The sequence below is a fragment of the Chiloscyllium plagiosum genome, unplaced genomic scaffold, assembly GCF_037043375.1.
Source record: "Chiloscyllium plagiosum isolate Xiang-an unplaced genomic scaffold, Cpla_swu_hap1 HiC_scaffold_13, whole genome shotgun sequence".
NCBI classification, from domain to species: Eukaryota; Metazoa; Chordata; class Chondrichthyes; order Orectolobiformes; family Hemiscylliidae; genus Chiloscyllium; species Chiloscyllium plagiosum.
In genome coordinates this window covers 59119699-59138618 of record NW_028270151.1, presented here as the reverse complement: position 1 = coordinate 59138618, position 18920 = coordinate 59119699, and the positions used below count along the sequence as shown (strand labels likewise).

At 41.5% G+C, this 18920-nt stretch overlaps 1 long non-coding RNA gene across 1 annotated transcript in view; it reads right to left on the bottom strand.

The window, feature by feature from the left end:
* The window catches only part of LOC122555870 (uncharacterized), a 36581-nt gene extending 26794 nt beyond the window's left edge, over nt 1–9787 (bottom strand). Inside the window, exons 1-2 of the long non-coding RNA XR_006313380.2 lie at nt 9650–9787; nt 859–926 (exon numbers count right to left, since the gene is read on the bottom strand). This is a non-coding gene — a long non-coding RNA (uncharacterized LOC122555870). The remainder of the gene's footprint in view (nt 1–858; nt 927–9649) is intronic.
* Nucleotides 9788–18920: the final 9133 nt, after the last annotated feature.

Below are 18920 nucleotides of genomic sequence, written 5' to 3'. Positions count from 1 at the left end.
TCCTCTAGCTTATCTCTCCACGCTCCAGGCTCACTGCCTTTATTCCTGATGAAGAGCTTTTGCCCGAAACGTCGACTTCGAAGCTCCTTGGATGCTGCCTGAACTGCTATGCTCTTCCAGCACCACTAATCCAGAATCTGGTTTCCAGCATCTGCAGTCATTGTTTTTACCATGGGCTAAACATGTCAGCTTCATTCTCTTCACCTTCATCATTTTGATTATGTATTCAAAAATATAGTGAAACATTACTAAATTTTGACTTCATTTCCCTTTCTCCGTGGAGTTTTCATTTTCCTTGTCTAATTTCATGAGCCTTAGATCCAGTTCTAACAGAGTCAGGAATGAGACAGGATATTTCTTTTGGAGCAACTCATTTTCTTTTAAATGTACTGGTTATTTCAACACCCTTAGTAAGACAAATACTTCCTAAGATAAAATCAATTATTTCTATGAGAATTTGTTGCACTACTGCAACACCAATTTCAAAGTCACTATTTAATTCAACTCTACATAATGGACCAGCTTGTGTACATCATGTATGTCTCTAATTATTATTTTTTTCCTGCATTAACTCCTTTGGAAGACAAAATGTGTCATCAGTCAACATCAGCATCTGACTTGTTTCAGTGTCTCTCAGTATCTTTATTAGTTTGTCTCCTAGATTAGAAAGGAAAAAAAATGAAAAGGGAAACGGACCTCCAAAAATAATAACCAACTTCTTTAGTAGTAGGTGTATCACCAACCAGGAGAGACTTTCCCCTGAGTATCATTGATTGCAGTTTTGCTGGGGCTCCTTGATATTAGACTTAGTCACATGCAACTTTGATGTCAAGGGAATTCACTCTCACCTCACCTTACCTTTGGAATTCAGTCTTTTTTGTCTATGTTTGAACCAAGGCTGTAAGGGGGTCAGGAGCCGAGCGTCTCTGGTGGAATACAAACAAAGGGTTAGTAAGTAGGTTATTATTAAGCAAGAATTCTTGCCAGCTCTGTCGGTAACCGTTTCCATCACCTTACTATTGTATTGCTTTTTAAAAAATAGATTCATCGTCTACAGATTGTTCTTTTGACAAACTGGTTGTCACATTCACAGCCATTTCTATCAAAAGTCCTGTAACATGAAGGTGTGAACATTGTTTGGCCACTTAATCCTCCCGGCCACTTTAAAAAATTAGGATAAATATCTTTCACCTCTATCTTCTATAAATTTAGATATCATTTAGAATTGGAATCTTTCTCTTCTTTCTTCTTTCACTGTAAACTTTCCTTTAGCCAAGCCACATTGTATGAATTTTCTATATGTTTGGAGTTCAAACCTTTTAAGATATATTTCCCTTTTCCTTGCTCTTTTTCTATTTTCCCTTTCTAATTCAGTTATCTCTTCTTCAGAGTACAAGGTGCCTTAGTCAATGCAGACAAGGAGGCATAAGGGTCAGCAGCCTGTCTACACTGCAGTAAGGGGTTACCACACTGCAACACTCAAAAGAAATTTTTTGAAAAATGACAGTAGTGATGTTTTGATACACATGAGTATGTTTATAATTTATATTATTTGAAAGTTTCAATAAACTTTTATGTATATTGTGCATGGGAATGCATTGATACAATGAAATGAGTCCCATATTTTGCATATTTGTAATTCTCAGAAATGATGAGCTGGTTTTCTTATGGTGCAGGGGACAGAAGAAAGAAACATTGCAAAGATGACAAGATATTTCAAGCAATTTCCCCTCATCTTGCTTTATATCCTCCTCAATGGATGATCTCCTGTGGCTCTATGCTAATTAAAGCATCAACATTCTGCATTGCAGGGTAGTGGTTTGCACAAGAAACACCATGATAGAAGCTCTTAAACACACCTATTGGAGAGGTCTACCAGACTGGTTGAGGCACCCAAACCTCACTTTGAGCAGACTAATGATCTGATCATTGATGGACCTAGTTCTGACATTTCTCTCATTACTTCAGTGCTTGGATTCAGTCCTGGAACCATGAACAGGATTTATGAATCACATCATCAGTGGGTATTCTTTGTCACCCAGCAGTTATTATTCCAATATATTAGAGCCATTTAGACCTCCTGGCACCTGGCAATGCTCCCTGCTGTTTTTGTATTCACCTACATCAAATGTTATTGGTAACTGTAGACATCTGCATGTAAATGGAATGGTTGCTTTTCCTGTTAATAAAAACCCCAACTCCTCTGCTGACATTTTGATGATGCCATGGGTGGAATCAATGATGTCTAACACACTTGGAAAACATGCCACGTCTGTAAAAAGCCTTTCCACTGGACAGTTGTGATCAGCAGAACAGAAATGAATTGTTTGGCATGGTGAAATAAAGCATCTGTCAACACCTGGATGTTGTGCAATGCTACAGTAATAGCACCAAGATCTCCACATGCTCCCTGAAACACTTCCGATGTGGAAATGCTTAGACCTACTTTAGCTATGAATGCCACACCACCACTACTAGAGACGCTCCACCAATTCCCTTTCTACCCACCATCCCACACAGTCAGACTTGATCTCTGGGCCTAGCATAAATCACACAAAAAGTAACAGTAGCTCACAAAAAGCAATGCCTCCATAGGTAAAGTCTTTTAATCACTTGCAGGCAATTTATGTGAACCACATAAACATGATTGACAGGGTATGGTCTCCGCTTGTGCCTCTTGCCTGCACCAGCTCATCCTCAGCAGAGTGGCCTCTTTCATTCACTTCCTGAGTCTTCTGCCCTTGATCATTTGGTTTTTTTCTCACCTTTTTCTCTTTCTTACCTTCCTCCACACATCCTCCCTGGAGAATATATCTTCAAACAGAAATAAACTATCTACACTGAACACAGCAGTAGTGCTGCAGTGGTGTTAGATTAAAGGATAAAGCAGTGTTCAATACCCCAGTAATATCCAGGGATTTGTTCACTTCAAAGATTTGCCTGTCAAAAGTCTATCAGCTGCCTCTCCCGCTGAAGTCAGACATACACCCATCTTTATAATCGCTCTCTCTACTACCAAAAAAAATGAGATTCCTATCTGGTGCTGTATTATCTGGCAGGCAATGTACTATAGCATTGGGGAATTGTGATTCTAGTCAATTATACCATGATAATCTTAAATAATCATTAATGACTCAATTGAAAATGGCAGCTGAGTAACTGTCCATTGTATTATGCTGACTGAAGCGATAATGTTGTGTCCACAGTCGGACGTTGTCATTATGGATATTAAGCTTCTATGAGTCTACATTAATCCTGTTTTTGGAGCATAAAATTCAGTTTTCCATTTCTAAACCCCTCTTAGATCATGCTATTTTACAAAGTAATTTTACATTTAAAAGGCAATTAATAAAGCTAAAGAGTAACAGATCAAATTTTTATTTTGTACCTTTTCTAATGAGTTACTTGGCTGGTCTCTCCTGCAGGTCATTTAGCATCCCAGATCATTTGCCACAACGGAGGTCCCTGTATCTTTTGAGTCACAGGAAGTTAATATCATCAAATGAATTATAGATTATTGCCTGGTGTCTGTCCATCTGGCCTTAAAGCTCTTGGAATTCTGTGCAACTCTTCTGTCATCATACAAGACACTTGATCATATTGATGTGCATGTAAATTTGGAATGGGGCTATGGAATAAATGGCAAAATAATGTTGTAACATCAATATACTTTTCTGAGGTGGGAATTCTATATTGTTGTATGGAGGAATCTATGTTTTATTATGCTCTACCTGAGAATTAATACTTTTCTATCACAATTTGCAAATGTGTTATTATGTTTTATGCACAGTCTCCATAATCCATTAGTAACCAGATTTATGAGCATGGATTGAAGAACTGGACCTAAAATTCAGCTTGTTTGATTCATGTCACTTACAGTTTTTTTTGTAATTAATTTTAATATCTAAATGGAAAAGAAGTTGACAACTAGGTGTAATATCCAGCTGTCAGCCGGGTGCTGGCAGGTGGGACTAGATTGTGTTGGGATATCTAGTCGGCATGGACTGGTTGGACCGAAGGGTCAGTTTTCACGCTGTACATCTCTATGACTCTATGACTCTCTAACCTAGTGTGAGAATCTCATCCTATAAAAGTTACTTTCAGTATCTGGCAATGCTTTGATAAATACATTTTAAAGAAATTACTGGGTTACTAAATTATGGTCTTAATCACAAAGCCATTCATTGGTGTATCAAAAGGTTATTTTTCTTGTTCTGTCTTTCTTTAATTGGTAATTTCCAATGCAAAAAGGAAATCTCAGAAATCCTCACTTTTTGTAGTGCCGTTAAACTGTTATCAATATGATGGTTAATGGGTATGGTTATATTGGTAGTCCAACAATACAGACATGTTCAGTGTATTATCAAGCAAGTAGATTTTACGAATCCAACGTGCAGAGTTCCATTCTGTGGGCAGGTTTTAATATAAAAGCAGAAGGTACTTTCCACTCACTGATGCCTCTCATTAAGATTTATCCATGTTGTGTTAATAGATTCCATGTATTTTTGGAACATAGTAATTGCAAAACCAAGGTCCATGTAATTAACATCCTAACTGTAACCCAGTTTTCTAAAAGAGATCTCTCTCATTTGTATTCAAATTAATTAATACGATCCGCTTCTATGATCTTGTTCAGGAGACTATTCCATAGATTAATCACTTTCTCACAGAAATCATGACGAAAATTTTAATAGTAAAGAGCACATGAACTTGGACATATCCTATGGGGTACAATGTTGACCAGAGCTTGAAAGTGGGTACACTTGCCCATGCAGAATCTCCACAGCTACGCCTGCTACTGCTACCTTGTGAAATGAAAGTTCCAAATAATTTGACCGACTAAAGTACAAAGTTTTTTTTTTCCCTATTGGTTCTTGGTAAACATGAGTCTTATGACTATATACCCTCAAAGGGTATCAGCTCCTATGAAGATTCATTGACTGGGATTTCCATGATTGCTGCTGTATGTATAAAGGTCCTGGCAGAGAAAAAACATGATTTAAGACTGGCCAGGTAAGAATGTTGCAACTCAGCATTAAGAATATGATCATATTTCATTTACTGTTGAAATCAAGACAACATGATTAAGTAAAATTAAAACAACAGTTGCATAGGATATGGGTTGTTAATATTTAGTTCTGTCAACTTTGTAGTTACAAGTCTGAATTTATCCCTCTCCAATGATTTAGGATGCTGAGGTGACACTAATCTCTCGCACTTTGTCCTCAGCATCTATCAACTTCATAATTTGTGATGGCACATATCCAGGCAGTTAGAAATTTAAATGGTGAAGAAGGCCCAGGCACTTAATTGAGATAAAATAAGTCAACAGCTTCCAGAGGGTCAAGCAAATCGTCTAAACACTTATATGCTAGGCTTGACAATACACTAGCTTTACTTTCCATCAAAGGTTAAACCAAAGCAGTCTGGTACAAGCTGAATGAAGAACATCGTTGAAAGTTCTGTTTAACCCGAATAACTTCAGTTTTGCATCCTTTTTATTTTCTGGTCAGCTGAATGAGGGTCAATGGAAGTCTTCTTCTCAAATAGGAGGACAATTCATTTGACTATTGACTGGGGAGTGTTGATGCAGTTCTGGCTTGTAAGATGCCTGATAAGAAATAACTTGCATTTATAAAGCACCTTTCATTCCCTGACAATATTCTAAAGTAATTCACAATCAATAAGTTACTTTTAAAGTGTAATGATTGATACATTGGCATTTGCAATAATTGCTGTATTTCAAAACAAAAATGTATTGAACTCTTTTATGTTTATTTGCATAAATAATTTCAGGTTTTAGTTATCGACCCAAAAACAACATATATGACAAAACTGCTGCCTTTCAGTTCAGTGCCTATCTGAAATATTTTGCTGAAATTATTAGTGGGTCTTGAATCCATAAACCCCTTGTTGAGGGGTGAGCACAGTAACATTGAAACAAGCTGACACTTGGTATAAGCAATGATTGTTTAAATTGATTTCTATGGTTATTATGCCACACTAAATATCCCATCATATACAGCACTACAGTGTCATAAAAGTAAGTTAATTTTAGCCATTTTAAGAACGGGTTCAATATTTCAGTTGGAAGTTCATTTTTCACATGTTTGGGAGAAGAAGAGAAGCTTGCAGGGTCGTTATGCAAGTCAAAATATATAAGAAATGTTTTGTTCACCAGTTAGTGGTCACACATTAGCAATAACTGACAGATGAGAGAAGTAATCACTTTTGGTGCTGTGTTTTGCAAGACAAACTTGCATTGGGTGGTCAAAACTGAAAGCAGAGTGCCTGTAAATGCAAACATCTCAACTAATTGCCCCAAACAGCCATTTGACCTGTGCAGAAATGTGATGAGTAGCAGCACAAAACACACTTAAAGTGATGTCAGGTTCAGCCTTTTAAGGTCATAAGGTACAGGAGCAGAATTAGACTATTTGGTTCATCGAGTCTACTCCACCATTCCATCATGGCTGATATTTTCCTCATCCCCATTTTCCTGCCTTCTCTCCATATCCCTTCAAATTACAAATCCCACTCTATATCCGTTACCAATTAAAATCTGTCTAACTCTTCCTTAAATTAACTCAGCATCCACCATACTTTGGAGTAGTGAATTCCAGAGATTTACAACCCTTTGGGAGAAGTAGTTTCTCCTGAACTCTGTTTTAAATTTGCTACCCCTTACCTTAAGACCTCTTACCTCTTATCCTCAAATGCCCCACAAGAGAAAGCATCCGCTCCATGTCTATTTTATACATACCTTTTATTATCTTGAATACCTCAATTGGATCTTCTCTCATTCTTCTAAATTCAGAGTACAGGCTTAAACTGTTCAATCTCTTTCCATATTACAAACCCCTCATCTCTGGGATCAATCTCGTGAACCTCCTCTAAACTGTCTCCAATGCCACTACATCTTTCCTCAAATAAGGGGACTGAACCTGTGCACGATACTCCAAGTGCAGTCTCACTAATACCTTGTATAGTTGCAACAATACTTCCTCACCTTTATATTCTATTTCTTTAGCTATAAAAGCCAACATTCCATTCACTTTCTTTATTATCTGCTGTACCTGCATGCTAGCTTCTGTGACCCAAGAATGAGTACACCTAGATCTGTCTGCATCAGAGCACCCTGAAGTCTCTCCCCTTTAAGAAAATATGTTGCCATTTCGACCCAAATACATGACCTCGTACTCATCTATGTTAAACTCCATCTGCCACATTTTGGCTTACTGTACCAAGCTATCTATTATTCATTTGTAAGGTTCTTATTTCTCATTACAACTTACCTTCCCATCTATTTTAATTGCAAGCCTCAATTTTAAATTTTTCTTACTTCAATATCATTAGTGAGGAAATGGATTCCTGAAGACTATGTGTAACATATCAGGTCATCAGCTCGTCAACCTTTAGGAAAGACTCAGGTTGCCTCAGGATTTTTAAAAAGTATTTTGAAAGGTCTTGCCAACTGCATAATTAGATGATGTAATGGTAAGTTAAATATGCTTATAATGTAGTGATTGATTTTAGGACTTTGCCCCTAAAAGATGTGACCATTAAGTTGATCAACATTATTTAAGTGTTAGACGCAGTAGAGTATTTTCTCCAAAAGGATAAATAATAAGAGAAGTGTTGATAAAGACTTGTGACACTTCAGTATTGTCAGTGAGATATGTGAATGCCTAGTTGTCATTTTAGCCATTCCATTAGAACCACCCTAATCTCAGTATATCATGCTATCAATGGTGGTGTTTAAAAGCTCACCCTGGTGATCGGGAGTCAACAGTCTTGATTGGTTGTATCTGTTAAGGTGGAACCACCTTATTCTAAATTTGTTAATGAATATTTCAAAATGATCTGTCCTGGCTCTGGATCCACAGAGAGGTATCTGCTAAAGGATACTTGCTGCTAAAAAGGTAACATTAGAGCAGATGAGGCTCATGAAGAGATATTAATGATCAGCCTGAAAACGTCCTGTATCTATATTGTAGATATCTGACTTATGAAGATGGGACTTTGTAGTGGCTCAGAGGCCAATGCCTTAAGCAGCATCTCCTTGGCTTCACGGGCCAACAAACAGGACGTCACTGCCTGGCAGCTCCACCCATAATTCGGGATTAGTGGTGCTGGAAGAGCACAGCAGTTCAGGCAGCATCCGAGGAGCAGTAAAATCGATGTTTCGGGCAAAAGCCCTTCATCAGGAATAAAGGCAGAGAGCCTGAAGGGTGGAGAGATAAGCTGGAGGAGGGTGGGGGTGGGGAGAAAGTAGCATAGAGTATAATAGGTGAGTGGGGGATGGGATGAAGGACTTGGAGGTCCTGGGCCTCCTTCACCGCCACTCCCTCACCACCAGACGGCTGGAGGAAGAACGCCTCATCTTCCGCCTTGGAACACTTCAACCCCAGGGCATCAATGTGGACTTCAACAGTTTCCTCATTTCCCCTTCCCCAACCTCACCCGAGTTCCAAACTTCCAGCTCAGCACTGTCCCCATGATTTGTCCGACCTGCCTATCTTCTTTTCCACCCATCCACTCCACCCTCTCCTCCCTGACCTATCACCTTCATCCCTCCCCCACTCACATATTGTACTCTATGCTACTTTCTCCCCACCCCCACCCTCCTCTAGCTTATCTCTCCACTCTTCAGGCTCTCTGCCTTTATTCCTGATGAAGGGCTTTTGCCCGAAACGTCGATTTTACTGCTCCTCGGATGCTGCCTGAACTGCTGTGCTCTTCTAGCACCACTAATCCAGAATCTGGTTTCCAGCATCTGCAGTCATTGTTTTTACCTAGCTCCACCCATAATTCGATATTCTTGCCGGTATTATTTTCCTTTGCTTTCCTGTTAATTTTCTGACCCTCCAATCTTGGCTAATATTTTGGGAAGATTTCAAGATTTCTTGCATGGATACTTTAAAATATGTTCCCATTCTTTTCAGTTTCATTTGCTCGTTTTAGTTTTACACTTAGTTGAGGAGAGTAAGCTTAGCCACTGCAGAAATTGAACTGCTGGCATTATTCCGCATCGCAACCAACTGAGCGCTAAGGGACACTCTGCACTAGGAGCAACAATGTCGTAAAGGCAATGTTGTTGCTTTCAGCAAGCTTTACAAGTTGCATCTGATAGTTTAAAAGTTATGCCACAGCTCTGCAACACTGTATCATTCCACTAGGTAGTGTTGTTTAGTAGTTTTTCTTCGGCTCATCTTGAAATATATTTAGTTTGTAGTTTTGATTGACGTGGAAGTTCGCCACGAATGGCGTTACCTTAATCGGAAACTTGTCTCCCTGCTGCTCGCACGAGCGATTGTAGACATTGAAACAAGTCACACCGCTCCAAGCAGCTGGGGGTTTTACGGATCAAAAAGAGAAATGATTGGAAAAATTCAGCAAGTCTGGTACTCAGTATCCGTGCAGAGAAAGCCGGTCCGGTGACCCTTTTTCAGAACAGACCCGAACCGTTGACCAGACCTGCTGAGTTTTCCCAACAGTTACTGCTCTCGTTTCTAATTTCCGGCATCTGCAATTCTTTGAGTTTTGTTTGGAGTTTTATGGATAGCTTATTCCTGTGAGATCGTTTACAGGCAAGCGCTCGGCGTTGGAACTAATGCAGATTGTGTTTAACCTGGCTAAAAACACTTACCTTACACACACACTGGGAGAGTCTGGAGCAAATCTTAACGATGCAACGTGAGGAATACAAGGAATCCTCACCCCCCACTTGTGCTATCAGTTGTAGGAGCCATATGAGGAAAGAGATATTCAGTGCTCCGTAAATAATCTCGACGTTGTATCTTGGATCTCAGAGTAGTTTTGTTTTAAATAATACATTTTAACCAAATCGTAATGGGAACTAATTGAGATCCGTTTCCTGATCCAATGATAGTGCCAAATCATCGTTTGGATAGCGTGAACATCAATAACTAGAAATTATTCAAAACTATTTTTATTCTATTTACACTAAGTTTTTATAAGTCACATGGATATTATTCCCTTATCAATTCTAACTCTGAAGTGCAGCACAGTTGCCTGCATCGTCCTACTGTATTGTTGATTGGAGCTGTGGTTTTATTGTTATGAGATAATAGTGGTACTAGACAAATTGTTGCTCAAAAGGTGAAAGCTATACATTTGGCTCAATGGGTGCTAGAAGATTGAGAGAGAGCAGATGCCATGTGATTGATTAATGTAAGATAACGGAACTTTCATGAGTACAGGTCACTCTGGTCTGAAGTCATACTATGTGGCCTCCACTTAGCTTTTCTAATGTTAGATGGAGACTTGAATCTATTTGTTTTTGCTTATCACCTAGAGAAATCAATTTCACAAAATGTTTCCTGAATTTTCTGCTGGTAGTAATAATTAATACATTCAACCAAAAGTGAGTAGTATTTATCAAATTATAGAATTATGTGTCTTTTAAAAAATAATTTTATTGAGAAAAAAATTCTTTTTGTAAAACTACAACAACAGTAAACCAACAACACTACTCTATTAAAAAAACAACACCAATACAAACAAAGCAAAATGATACTATTGCAAGATAAACAGTCCAGTAGAAGTAATAAATAAATAATACTGCTCAGTGCAACAAAACAATAGCTTCCGACCTTTGAGAGCATTGAATATTACACTCACATTTATTCAAAATTCTTCCTCTCGGGGTGCCAAGTTCACAAAATTAGATCGTCATGGCTACACAATTGCCCTAATTAAAATGGCAGTCAAGTCTGCATCTGGGTAATCCAAAAGGGCTGCCACGTCTTATAAAAATTTCAGTTTTTTGATGTACCATATTTGTGAGCAAGTCCGGGGGGGGGGGGGGGGGGGGGGGTACGTTCCATGGTTAAGTTACGCCAACCTGACAGGCTTGTGGGGGAGGTTTCAGACACCCAACACAGCAAAATGTTTTTCCTCATGCAGAAAGTTTTCTCCTATGAGTATCTAAAGAAGATAAATTTGGCGGGCCTAGGAGAAGAGGGATTGGGTCCATCTTAACTTCGGTCCCCAAGACCCTCCCTAATACTCTTGCTGCAGCACTCCAGTACCCTATGAAGAATCTTCAACTGCGTGGCATGGGTCCTATTTCAGATCAAAATATTTCTCACATTTTCACAAATATTCTCCCATTTCTCAGAGGAGATCTCAGCTCCTAACTCTGCCCCCCCCCCCTCCAGATGTCACATAGTTACTGAGTATCATCCAAGGAATTACCCTCCCTCAACAAATGAAAAAAAAGCATGAAGCATCCTCCTCTATATGGGATCTGTAGGAGTCAAAAGCATGGTTCCTTTCTGAATAAATCCCACTCTAAAAAAAAGAAAGGTCTCAAAGGACATCATTGTTTCACCCTCAAATAAGTCACCCAAACAGGAAACTCCCCTAGCTGCCCAGAGTTTAAACCCAAAGTCCATTATCTCTGGCCGGAACCCTGCATCCCAACTCCAGGGGTAAGAAAAGAAGTTATCTACCTCATTCTGCCACATTGCCTTCTATGCTTTGACAGTATTAATAATTATTGGATGACAACAGTGTTCCGTATCTGTCCTAATTTTACCTAAGAACTATAGGTTAAACAAGAGGGCACTTTGCCTGGGAGGCCTCAATATCCAATCATATTGACGCCAAGTCCTCAAAGCCCAGTTACTCCCAAAAGATAAAAGAGAGCTTAAGTGATTTCTTTTAATATCCAGGAGGTCCTCTCATCCCCAGCCCTTGGGGCAATTGCAATTTGGTGAGCTTAATGAGGGGGCCGCCCGTGGTGCCAGATGAAAGAGCTAACCCAGCCATTCAGTTTCCGAAATGTTTGCCTGGGAAAAATCAAAGGAAGCATTCGCATGGGGTATAGCAAATGAGCAAAGACATTCATTTTAATTTTGGCTACTCGACCTAACCAGGATATTGGAAGGACATCCCGTCTTTGAAGATCTTTTTTAATCTTGTCAAGCAATTGGACAAAATTAACCTTAACTGATCAAAGATGGGAGTAACAAAAATACCTAAATAAAGAACCCTCCCCGTGACCAATTAAAGGAAAACCATGACTCACCCTCAACGTCAGTTATTCCCCCAAGACCCCCTATCAGCATAGCCTCCGATTTTGAAAAAATAACCTTATACCCTGAAAAGGACCCAAATAAATTAATACATTGTATCAAAAGGGATACAGAAACTACTGGGTTCGACAATAAGATAAGAACGTCATCCATATACAATGTGATCTCACTTCTGGGGCAGGATGTGTTAGGATCTCTATGGATAGCCTCCGTCAGTCACCAAAGTAAAAAGTAGAAATGAGAGGGGACAATCTTGCCGACTGCCCCCATAGATACTAAAATTACTGGATCTTACACCATTGGTGAGAACAGCAGCCAGAGGATCAGCATAAAGGGCCCTTACCAACCTAATAAAGACTTCACCTGGACCAAACCATTCCAGGGTGTAAAAAAGATATATCCACTCAACCCGATCAAATGCCTTTTTTGCATCTAAAGAAATCACTAATCCTTGAACCGATCACTGCTGATACGCTTGGACCATATTAAGTAACCTCCTAACGTTGTTGGAGGTTCTGCGGCCCTTTATAAAGCCCGTTTGGTCCTCTTTGACAATGGAAGGCAACACCTAATGTGAGCGTCTTGGACAAAATTTTAAAATCAGAATTTAGAAGTGAGATGGACCTATAAGAAGCACAGTCCTCCAGGGTCTTCCCTTTCTTAAGGATGAGAGAGATATTTGCCTCTCTCAAGGATGATGGGAGGCATCATGACTATACAAGTAATTGTACATATCCAGCATCAGCCATGACAATACATTTATAAAGATTTTGTCGAATTCACTAGGAAGATCATCAGGGCCGGGCGCCTTTCCACTTTGAAGCTGCTTCACTGCCTCCTGTACCTCTTGCACTGTTAAAGGAGCATTAAAAAGAGATACCTATTCAGAGGTTATGCCTGGAAATTTCAAGTTTTAAAAAAGGACTCCATCTTAGCCCATCTGTCCTCACAGCATTCCGACTGATATAATTCAGAGTAAAATCTCTGAAATGCAGCATTGAGCTTTTTAGAATCATAAGAAAAAATTCCAGTCCCTTCCCTGATTGAGGTAATAGATTGGAGGTGTTCTTTTTCCTGGCCAAATATGCCAGATATTTGCCCATGCTCAAAAACCTTTGTTTCGCAAAAAAGTTCCTTCCTTGCTGTCTGTGTGAGCATGGAATTCAAGGTGGACTGAAGAGCTGTGACCTGATGAAACTTGGCTGCCTTCAGTCGTGCCTTGGGGAGACGCTGCTGCTCTCCTTTCTGTTGCTTCCGACTGGCAGAGTTATCCCCCGAGCATAGGCCAAAGCAGTCTCCCAGAGAATAGATGGGTGACTAGCCATATCCAAATTGGCCAAGAGTGCTTTAAACTCATTAGAAATACTCAATCAACTTACTGTCCTTGAGAATAAAGGGATCTATTCGCCAGTGCCTCGAACCTGCTACATTGTCCTTAATTGCTCTTAATCTTGACCACTAAATATACTGCTGCGTGATCAGAAATGGTAATACAGAGGAACCTTGATTATCTGAATGAGATGGGCAGGCACTATTTCGTTCGGATAACTAATTATTAGGTTAATCGATTCAACGCCTTTCCTCTGGAGCTCGGAGTTTTCTGTACAGTCTGCTCTCTGTTCAGGAGATAAGGCAGCATCAGAGAATGGGCCAAACCCCAACCAACACTGCCCTCTGCCCACCCCAATTCCGTCCAACCCTGTCCCCCACCCACATTCCCAACGCCGTCCAACACCGCCCCCATCTGCCCCCCCAACCCTGTCCAACACCGCCCACTGCCAACAGTGCACCCCGCCTGCCCCCTCCCCCACGCTCTGCCCGCCACCCCTGTCAGTTCCTGCCCCCTCAACAACTGCTGCTGCTGCTACTGCCTTTGGGGGGGGGGGGGGGGGGGGGCGTGAGTCTCCAAATAGCCTGCACACACAACTTTTCACTGCTACATTTTGACAGCTTCCACCTTTGCCCTGTATAGGACAATGTTGGAGAGATTATCTGGGGAAGGGTGGTTTAGGAAACAAGCCCGTGTAGAACTCCAGGGAGAGCGTGGGAAAAGAGAAAGAAAGAGAGAGAGGGTGGGAGGTCAGTCATTTAGAGACGGTGCCTGTGCTCCCATCAGTCCAGGACTGTTCTCGGCAGCACTTCTAATCACTGTAAACGTGATCAGCGTTGGACACACGTCTTTGATGTAATGTTTCTCAGGACCTCAAGATCTCCTTCAGGTAATCCGATTTTCGGATAATTGGTATTTAGATAATCGAGGTTCCTCTGTAATTCCAATTGTGCGGGACATCATCGAATCCAAATAAAAATCACAGCGGCTAGGAAAAGATCAATCCTAGTATGACACTTGTGCAGATTAGAAAAAAACATAAACTCCCCACCCGCAGGGTGGAGACGCCTCCAGACGTCCACCAACCCCAATTCCACACATAAATCAATGAGTTGCTTAGATTATAGAGCAAGTTTTGGGGGGGTCTTTGGGCATTTTATCTACCATGGAATCCATAAGACAGTCAAATTCTCCCCTATAGTAATATGCTGCGATGCAAGGGCAATCAATTTGGAGAATGCAACTCTCAGGAATTTAAGGGACAATAAACATTCAAAATACCATCCTCTTCACCATATATTGAGGTTTTAAGAATTACGAATCACCCACACTCATCTTTAATATGATCTAGTAACTTAAATGGGAGATTTTTACAATTGAGTATGGCAGCTCCCCTGCTCTTAATATTGAAGGACAAAAAAACCCCCGACCAAACCCACCCTGCTGTTGTTTCAGATGTTCCTTCTCATCAAGGTGAGTTTCCTGCAATAGGGCAATATCAGCCCTCTCCTTTTTAAGACTCGAAAGTACCTTTTTCCTCTTGACTGGCAAGTGACTCCCTTCAATTTTCCAGGTACACCATTTGAGAACACAATTAACCATGACCCTCTACAACAACCTTCAAACTCCCAAGAGGAAAATTTCAACTTACAAATCACTGAGTATAAATGGAAAAAGACTCATGGAGCCTAAAAACTACACACACTAAAACTACTACACCTAACAAACTAACAGAATTTTCAACAACTATATTTACAAAAAAACAACAAACCAAACCAAATGTAAAATACAAAAGGCACTTAATGGGGTACTCTAACCCCTGCCCACAGGGGACACTTACACCTCTCCCATTCACCTCCATAACTCCTTCCAGCTTGAGCTGCACCCAAAACTCAAGCAAAAGAAAGAAAAAAAAGGTACTATTAACAAAGAAGTTAAAAGTGAGCACTCTACCCACCCCCAACTATATATTAACCCCAATTAACATTGGAAAAAAATCAAACAACACTTCCTTTAAGCAAAGGAGAGAAGTACAGATAAAAAGAGAAAGCTTTATTGTCCATATCCTTTAGACCATCCAGTCTATTTTAAAGTGTCCAGAAAATTTTTCACTTTTTCTGAAGAATCAAATGAGCGTACAGACCCATCATGAGTAAAACAAAGCATCACCAGATACATTATAGAATACTGAATCCGAGGTCCCTCAGCCTTCTCTTAATCTCATCAAAAGACTTCCTTTTCTGGACGACGGCCACAAAAAAGGACATCAAAGCTTGTGGATCCTTCCAGCTAACTCCAGATAACTCTCTGCTTGTCCATGTCGCACTGGAATAGCACTAGGATCGGACAGGGGTGCTGGTCCGAACCGGGCCTGTGCATCGCAGCCCAGTGAGCTCAGTTGACCTTAACCCAGCCCGCCTCGGTCTCCCGACCAAGAAATTGCGGCAGCCAATTTTCAAAGAAACTTGCTGGCTGGTCACCTTCCACTCTCTCCAGCAACCGATGGCCTGGATATTCTTTGTCCTACCTCTGTTTTTGAGGACATCGACATGCTTGGTTAAGGGCCGGACCTGTTTCTCGAAGGCCTGGATCCGCACCATTGAGGACTCGATCACTGTCTCTGATGCTGCGGTTCCCCGTTTGCCCTCCTCCATTCGCTTTCCGAGACCTTCAAGCTCCCGCTCATGCTTGTGCAGCGTGGTCGAAATCGGTTCCAGCTTGGTGCGACTCTCCTCGATCCACACCGTGATCATTTCCCAGAGCTTCACGATCTCTGCAGCCAAGGTCTGTTGGGTAAGTGATTCCAACAAAGTTGCATAGGAGGCTGTAGCTGCAGTCACAGTCATGGTCGTGGGTGTGCCCAACGCTGCCGGCGAATGTCCGTGTGTTGGGACTTAGTCAAACCTTTACCTTTTGTTCCCTTCATTTACCAAACAAAAGATTTGTAATGATTCCACAACTATTTAGCTATCGAAATTTTCTGAAATAACTTAGATTGGGAGGGGAAAAGCACCACTTTGCCTGAGTTGTGGTGCAGAGCTGAGCAGAGCAGTAGACCTTTCAGATCGCTGCCATCTTGGATCTCCTCGATCTTTGGCATTCAGTTATACAGAGTGTGGCGACAGTATCAGCTTATTAAAAACATTTTTTACTATCCCTTTTAGAATTGTCTCATCACAGAAACAAGAGGGCATTAAACTGTTCCATCATTCAGTTAGATCTGAGAGATTTATTCCTCAACTCGATTTGTCTGCTTTTGTTCAACATTCCTGCATATCCTGGCCCAACTGTCAGTCCTGAAAATTTTAATTGACTCACTATTCATAACTTTTAGAATCCTAAACCATAACCTTTCATGTGAACATTGCTTCCTGGATTCATTAAATGTCTAATTTACCTCTAATTTTAAGAAAATTGTTTTGGATTCTCTGAATCCCCTGAGGCCAAACCTGTGATCCTGGGTCCAGAAGTAATGAATTGAATTGAATTGAATTTATTGTCACATGCACTGAGGCACAGAGAAAAGCTTTGTCTTGCGAACAATACAGGCAGATCACAGAGTTAGGTAGCATAGATAAGTAAATAATAGTTAAACCGTGGCAAAAACAAAAACACAGGTATAGTTGAACGTTAAGAGTTTGTGAGTCCATTCAGTATTCTAACAACAGTAGGGTAGAAACTATTTTGAAACCGGCTGGTGCGTGTGTTCAGGCTTCTGTACCTTCTCCCTGATGGTAGAGGTTGTAGAAAAACATTGCCATGGTGGGATGGATTTTTGACAATGCTGGCAGCCTTTCCTTGACAGCGGGCCTGGTAGATGGATTCTACATATGGGAGGTTGGCCTTTGTGATTGTCCGGGCCATTTTCACCACTTTCAGTAACCATCTCCGATCTTGAATGGTACAGTTGCCATACCAGGTGATGATACATCCAGACAGAATGATCTCAACCCCCCCAGGGGTTTGAGTATGCACCCCTGGGGGGGTTCCAGTGTTGAGTGTTAATGAAGATGAAATGTTGTTCCCAGTCTTCACTGATTGTGGCCTGTGGGTTACGAAACTGAGGATCCAGTTGCAGAGAGTGGGACTTAGTCTGAGATCACTAAGTTTAGTAATCAGTCTTGAGGGGATAATGATATTAAAGGCTAACCTATAGCCAACGAGTAGGATCTATTAGCACGGGAATTCACAGAGAGACCTGCAAAGAAAATCAATGCTGAGGACACACTCCCATTTCACAACTTCAGCTCCTACTTTTAGGAAAGTGTTTAAAGGCTCCAAAAGTTTACATGTTAGTGAGTTTTCATGTTAGTGACTGAGTAACTAAATGTGTTTGATAGGCAGCTGAGCTGGCTGGCTGGCTGGATGGGCAGGCAGGTAGGTTATGGGTGTATGCGATAACTGGATGGAAGATAGTCAGTTGGTAGCTGGGTAGTCAGGTTAGTTCAGTGGAGTAGGTTAGATGGATATGGGGGTAGTTAGAGGAGGCAATGGCCTAGTGGTATTATCACTGGACTGCTAATTCAGAGACCCAGAGAATGTCCTGGGGACCTGAGTCTGAATCACACCATGGTAGGTGGAGGAATTTGAATTCAGTGAAAAATATTCTGGACTATGTACCCAATGTCGGAAAACCTCATCTGGTTCACTAATGTCTTAAGGAAACTGTCTGGTTTGGCCTACATCTGACTCTGCCCTCTGGGCAGTTAAGGATGGGCAACAAATGCTGCCTGGTCAGTGATGCCCACATCCTGTGAACAAATAACATAAAGTCATAGAGATGTACAGCATGGAAATAGACCCATCGGTTCAACTCCCTGCTCAAGCCTCCACCCCCATTCCCCCAACCATTACACCCACTCCAGGTACTGGCTCTGACCCGACTCCCAGCTCCACACCCACACCAGATCCCAGCTCCCAGCCCTGCCGAGTTTTCACCATCCCCCCGGACCTCCCAGTCACTGAGGATGAACGATCAGTCCTCAGCAAAGAACTCACATTCAACCCCCTCCGTCCACGCATCAATGAATTTAATACACGCCGTGACATCGAACACTTCTTCCGTCGCCTCCGCCTCCGAGCTTACTTTCACAATCAGGACCCCCGCCCAACTTCTGAGGACCCCTTCGCCCACCTCCAACACACTGCATCCACCTGGACACCCCACGCTGGCCTATTACCTGCCCTTGACCTCTTAATTTCCAACTGCCGCCGGGACATTAACCGCCTCAACCTGTCTACCCCCCTCCCCCACTCCAACCTCTCACCCTCACAACGCGCAGCCCTCCAATCCCTCTGCTCTAATCCCAACCTCACCATCAAGCCAGCGGATAAAGGGGGCGCAGTGGTAGTCTGGCGCATTGACCTCTACACCGCTGAAGCCAAACGCCAACTCGAGGACACCTCTTCCTACTGCCCACTCGACCATGACCCCACCCCCCATCACCAAACCATCATTTCCCAGACCATACAGAACCTCATCACCTCAGGAGATCTCCCACAGCTTCCAACCTCATAGTCCGGGAACC